Raw genomic sequence first — 7219 nt, forward strand, 5'->3', positions numbered from 1 at the left:
TTTGACTTCCACTAACATTTTCCTGGAAAATAAAAGAAGATTGCTTAGGGGTAGAGTAGAACCAAGTCAAATGACCATGGGAATATTCCAAAATGATTTTTGCTCTAGTCTAGTCAATAACTTTTCTATCACAATTTAAATAATGAATTTGCTTGAATATCTATGCCAGTTTCTTTTGAAGTAAAATGCCTTGGTTAATTATGAGTGGTTTATATCACTTCGTATGATGTAGTTTATGCAAATGTGAAAAGTGTGGGACCATGTTTTCAACTTACTCATCTTGTAGTAATTTAATGCTTGTTACATTTACCTCACATAAAATTTGATCGTGTTAGAGAAAACATTTACTCTTCCCTGATATCATTTTCACAATTCAGCAAAGAGTCTTGCAAGTACTTTGTTATACATGTGGTGTTGATATGTCCTCAAATCTATTTCATTTTCTTGAAACAGAATTTGAGTAAGCATGTCTTTGGGTAAGTATGCAGTTTTAACATTTTATGTCAACTTTAAAATATATTTGAAAATAATAACTTACAAAAGCTTAAATTTCTACTTTTACTGGTGTCCACACAAATCTTATACCATGAAGCCTCAAGTAAGAGAACCTAATTCATCAGATTTATCTCATTTGGCCCAAGATATCAACAGATCATTCAACGGAAGCGATCGGTTAATCTAGAGAAAACATATTTCCTCCATTTTGTAGAAGTTCTTGGGCATCATCTATAGATTCTAATGATAGACACCGAATGAACAATAAAATTGATTTCATATTTATATCTGAGGGATCTTTTTCATCAAGACAAAAATGAATAAAAGGAACGGTAACAAAGGCCATATGAATATTTTGGGAAGAACCAACCCCAGCTGTACTATTAAAAGTGGGCAAAGGATATGGTGAGAGAAATGAGAGAGGAAAAATAAATATATCATTAAAATTAAATAAAAATATAATGATATTGGGGGTTATAGCAGAACAAACGATTAAACCAACATATGATAACAAAAATGCTCTGGCTAAGGTGTACTAGATAGAATTGACCCTCTCCCTTATCAAGCACTCACCCAGACTGCGCTGGGGAGAGATTTCTCCCTGTGCCAGCAGCCCACCAATCTCAGGTAATAAAATAAATGCAAATAAATCAGGCACTCTCTAGCTTTGATTTACTAAATAGCATTGATCCTTGCTAGTCTCAAGCACTCACACCCACCCAGGAGTTACAAGAGATTTCTCCTAGCGCCAGCGCAGTCAATCAACACACATAATAAAATAAAATAAATGTAAATTAATCACTCATTCTCTAGCTTGGATGTACTAAATAGCCTTAATACTTGCTAGTCACAGGAACTCACACAACCAGGGCTTGCAAGAGATTTCTTCCTCCACCAGTGGCTTGTCAATCACTCACTTGCTTGGGTATGTGTGAACGCCATAACCCTTGCAAATCTCACTCACCCAAACAGGTCTACTGTGGAATCTCTTCCAATGTTAGTCCTGTAACTCCTACTTTGGGAAAGGTAAGGGAGGCACCCAGCTTAGCTTCTTCTTGCTCAGCCTTGCCCCTTGGACTCTTGTCTTGCCTTCTGCCATGGTATGTTACCCCTCTACCCAATCACATGTTTTCACATCCCATCCAAGCTGCTGCCCAAGAAAGGAGTGATAATACATGGCAGTCGGGAGTTGTCATGCATGAGACCATGTGGTATTAAAAGGTTAACAAATGGGACAAAATTAACTTTGCTCTAAGGATTGCTTGATTTGTTCGGACTTTAAAATTATGTAATTGTGAAAATAGATGTATGTACACATATATTAATAGAATAAACAAGATGTGTCCAGGTTTTTTACAGATGAAACCCTGTTTTTGTCATAAATTTTAGAAAGTTAATTTCTTCAAGACTGGGCAGAGATCATGCCTTACTGAAACCTTCATCAGCCATCAATTTTCAGTCAGCAGTCTCTTCAGCCTTGCCCTCCACAACCTTATTTTTTGTTCCCCTCTGGCTTCTTTGAGTTGTCCAATTTGAGTACCAAGTAAAAAGAGGCGTACTTGAAATACAAAAGAGATTATTATTATAACTGAATTAGGTGAGCAAAAAATAAAGCTTATAAGGATTTTAATTTGAATGCAAAAAATAAACAAAAGGCAGAATGGAGAGTAATCGAACAGGAAGTTCAGTGATCCAAGATCATGAAAATCTTCCTTTTACCCTAGATGCTATAAATAGTTTTTTCTTAAAAGCTATTGAAGAATATTTGTTCTCTGGAAACGTTGATGCTGCCAATATTGGCAATATGCTGCAAAATCTTCCTCCAAATAATTTAAATTTCAAATGTAATTTTGTTACTCCATTTGATATTATGTCGACTGTTAAAAATTTTAAAAACCAAACAGTAAGGATATTTATGGCCTATCTAATTCCTTAATCAAGGATATTATTGTGGTCATTGCAGAACCATTAGCTATTTTAGTCAACTTATGTTTTGAGAGAGGAAATTTTCTGACAGCTCTGGAATATTCCAAAATAGTACCTGTCTATAAGAAAGGTGATAGAGATGGTTTAACTAACCCCATTTCCATAGTCCCTGTTTTTGGCAAAATTTTTGAAGCCACAATGAAAGATCAAATATGTGATTTTTTTCGTCAAATAATCTGTATTCCAAATCACAGTATGACTTTTGATCTGGGAAATCTAAAATTTTGGCATTAGAGTCCATAGTTAATTATACAATTAATGCATTTGAAGAGAAGGAATCAGTCTCAGTGACACTATGTGATCTTAGTGAGGCTTTCGACAGTGTTAATCATTATTATTATTATTATCAATATAACTATCAAAGCTAGAATATTATGGTATTAAGGGAGTTGCACTGAAACTAATGAAATCATATTTGGATGATTGCCACCAATTGGTTGAACTTGATGGTTGTTGATCTGCAGGTCTCAAAGGGCTCTGCGCTTAGCCCAGTACTTTTCATCATCACGGTTAATGATTTGACCTGTAATATGAAACCCAAATCTGTTTTATATGCTGATGGCACTACTTTTGTTCAAAAATGTCAACATCTAGATGATGCAAAGGTATGATCTAGCTCTACCTACAGGCTAAGGAATGGTTTGATATTAATTATTTACATTTAAATACTGACAAAACTCAGCATATTGTATGCAGTCTTAAATAAAAAATAACTGATATTGAAACTGCTAAAATGCTAGGAATTTATGTTGATACAAAAATTAACTGGGAGACCCAAATCATTCAGAACTGTAATAAACTGAGTAAAGCTGTTTATATGTTAAAAAAGCTCAACTACAGGTATCTCATTTCAAATGAGTATCGCTTAACACTTTACCATGCCTTCTTTCAATATCATTAGAATTATGGTGCTGAGTTGTGGGGTTATTCCCCACATGTTAAACAAATCTTACTACTACAAAAGAGAGTTATTCGCTCTCTTGCTAATATACCACCTCGTGATTCCTGCGAGCCTTCTTTATTAGGTATGGAATCATGACTGTATTTAGTTTATATATCTTTAAGGCTTTGATTCATGTGAAAGTTAATCTAGAAACTGACCAATCTCACATCCATAACTACACTACAAGAGGTAAGGCGAATCTAAATACAACTTTTTGTAGATTGCCATCAACTTAAAACACATTTCATAATGTGAACATACTATCTATAAATATCATCCTATCTATAACGATCATACTATGTATAAATATCTGCCTACTCCATTGAAATTGGACTGTATCCAGAGTTTGAAGAATAGGATATATACCTGGTTACTGGCTCACCCACTTTACTCATTTGATAAATTCTTTTGTGACTAACTTCATCACATTTAAGAAATTATGTTTGTATATTAAGTAATATTTATATTGACAGCATTTAATATGGATGGTCCAGGATTCTACTAAATAATTTTTGCAAGTAATAGAATCCTCATAATATGAGCTCTCCCGTTATCTTGCACATGTCATCTTACATACTATGATTTTGCTTAGAAAATATTCAAGAACAAAGTAGGTGTTCCTTTCAATTACATCCTTTTTTTAACCTCTTGAAATTCCAAAATGCTTGTCCTCATTGACAATGCTAATCCTACTAGATGCCTGAGGGCATACATTAAAATATTTCAATGCAGAATAAATATGTACATAGCTTAAATCAAATACACATGAATATGGATTTTTCCATTGTTTAAATAAGCCTAAAAAACTCTATTAATTAATCCTGTATTTATAAATAGTCATTAATATGATTTTTGATAATGCTAATACATAAGACAGGGATGGGGCAGTCCAGTGGTTAGACCATTGGACTACTGACTGGAGGGTCTAGGTTCAAATCTTGGGAATGCCTCTGTACAGTAATGGCTTCACCTTGGCTGTGCGATTTTTTGGGTACTAGTATTTATTGGGAACCCATAGGCGGTACAGGGAAAGCAATTGCCACCCCCCCCCCCAATACCTGAATGTGTTAATCTCACATCACAGGGCTTAGTACTCTATGAGCTTTACCCTCATCTAGTATTGCTACTCCTACCACCCACATCTAGTACTCAAACTGACCTTTGGGTTAATAACTGTGGGTAATATATAAGATATGTCCTTGCATGTTTGTTGTAATTCTTAATTTTGTGAGTCAATCATGTGCACCAATCCTTATCCAGAAGAGCTTCATTCCATACTAGCATGGACAAGATAAGACGATTTAATGTTAACACATGAATATAAGACCAGAATGGAGGGAATTGAGATGAAGAAAGAAAAGAATTAAGAATTAAAGTTGGTGGTACAGCAGCACATATTCTGAGAGGTAGGGATAGATATCACAACCTGGTCACCAGTCATTATTGTCTTCTCAAAAATTATCTCTTGCATAATCTGGTAATTTTTAAATAGATGAACCTTTCATCCGCTCATACAGGATTGCTGACACAGGTTGAACAGAGGGTATCATCCTCATCATTCAGTACATAGGTTTGAAATCCATCTAGGACATTGATATTGTGATGTCTCAAAATAGTTTTTCTGAAATTGGCATAAATGGTCCAAAATGACTTCCGTCACTTGAGCACCCAATGGGCTTGTACACTATTCTTTCTTATTGCCTGTTCTGAGTTTAAAAAATGAAAATATTATTTCACAGTTTTTCACTATGTTACTCAGTTCCCAAGTATAGCAGGGAAAACATCAAAGCACTCAACCCTTTCTTGGAATGAGTGAACTGATGCACAGGATGTCATAAGCAGCTTTCACTATTTTGCTCTGCCTTACCCAAAAGATAAACTTCTCTTTTGCTAACCCCAGATATCTGTCCTCAGGAAAATCTCTGATTAAATACCAGTTGTGGGTAGGCCATAATCTTTTAGTATATGTGTTTTTCATTCTATGGGCAAGAGGCTGTTTTTCATTGCATAACATTTAAAAAAATAAAAATAATTTTTGGTTTTCACAAAATAAAATCATTAATAAAATTGACATTTCATGAATGAATGAAATATTCAATTAATACTATAAATTATTGATGATCGTTATCATGTAATATCAGTGGCAATCATTATAAGTGGAAACAAAATAACTGCAATATTCTTGATTTTTATCTAGTGACTTCATAGAAATAACACAGTTCTGGTGTAATATTGTGGAAATACTTAATGGTGTTGATTCATCTTAATTTAGATACCTACATTATATGGAACTGTAGTACGGTACACTATAACATCGACTGGAAGCCCTAGAACTCTGATTAAATGGCTAGTTCCCATCAATATTTAAACATATAGGCACTTCTATGAACTCTCTCCTTTTCATTACATGCGTACAAAGAACCTAAAGAACTGAACAAGCTTGCGGCATGCAGATTGCATGAATACAATGGATCATTTTTTGCCGCATAATGCATAACTGTCAGTTTGGAATCTATTCCCATTGTTTATCTTGGTTCTTTAATTTGCTTGGGCAACTTAACTGCGAGGATTATTTAGAATCATCGATGTAAAGGAATTCCCTTTACGAAACATCAAGGCTTTTATTGAATAATGTCTCGTTTTCGGCATTTGGTGTCCTCTCTTTTATAGAAAATATTACAGAGAGATTATACATTCGCAAAACACTTAAGTAAATCGATTTACCACAACCACTAACATTTTGTGGTCAGATCACGCTAAATGAAATTTAGGGGGCATTTTTTCCATTATTTCTCCAGGAACAAGTAGATGCAGTTTAAAATTAATATCGAAAGATTCTATAGTCCCAGTGATAAAATGGAGTTTTGAGAGCTTTTGAATTAGAAACGAAAAACGTGTGTAATTCACATATGGACGAAATTGCTTTAATCGCATTTTCAAAATTACCCGGAGTGTGCCCCGTGACTGACATTTGAAATAATAAACGAAAACATAAATAATATTCGCCTCCGAGTAGAGAATCCAGTTTCCGAGTTGTGCTGCACATTAATACTATTCAAAAATAACTTAATTTACGAACAATTAGATAGTTTTAGCCAGCAACCAGTAGGCCAACGACGGATGACGCGCACAAGTTGTGGAATGAGTGTGTAAATAACATTGTTGCCATAGATAATCACATTGATTTTCTTCTTGATAGTAAAATTTCTACAAACTGAAGTCTAAATTTTCATTCACCTGTTGCACGATGAAATGATCTGAATAAAAATGTTACCTTGAATATTAACGGGCGCATCATAGAATGCACAACGAGTTCCCGCCTACCGTTCAAATAATAAAAGACAAGGTACCACTACCAACTTTGATATTTGAAGATATTACTTTTTTACTCCGTAAACAGTATCGTTTCACTCATGAGGATACTCTCTTTTAGACAGAAATGGTGGTTGCAGTGAAACTTGTGGAAGTCTTGGCAGTGGTGACGGTCGTTGGACTAATTGCACTCATTACTGCATTCTTAGTGGCCATTGAAAGATCTTTGTGGTTATTTATTTGCATAATAAGACCTCTCTTTTGGACATTTGATTGGACGCTATGCGTCCTTGAACGGGGTTTTCTGTATCTAGTGAAGATATTCTTAGATGCAATGCAGTATTTGTCAAAGGGCATATTTTAGTTTAGGTGCCTATTCAAAAAGATAAAATTCACATTAAAGTAAAACTGTTATTTATCAAAATCACAGAAACAAGTTATATTGAAATGAAAAACCAAGTAATTTCTTATGGATATATTTAA

This window comes from Hetaerina americana, unplaced genomic scaffold (genome assembly GCF_022747635.1).
Source record: "Hetaerina americana unplaced genomic scaffold, ioHetAmer1.1.p SCAF_3, whole genome shotgun sequence".
In the NCBI taxonomy this organism is placed as follows: Eukaryota; Metazoa; Arthropoda; class Insecta; order Odonata; family Calopterygidae; genus Hetaerina; species Hetaerina americana.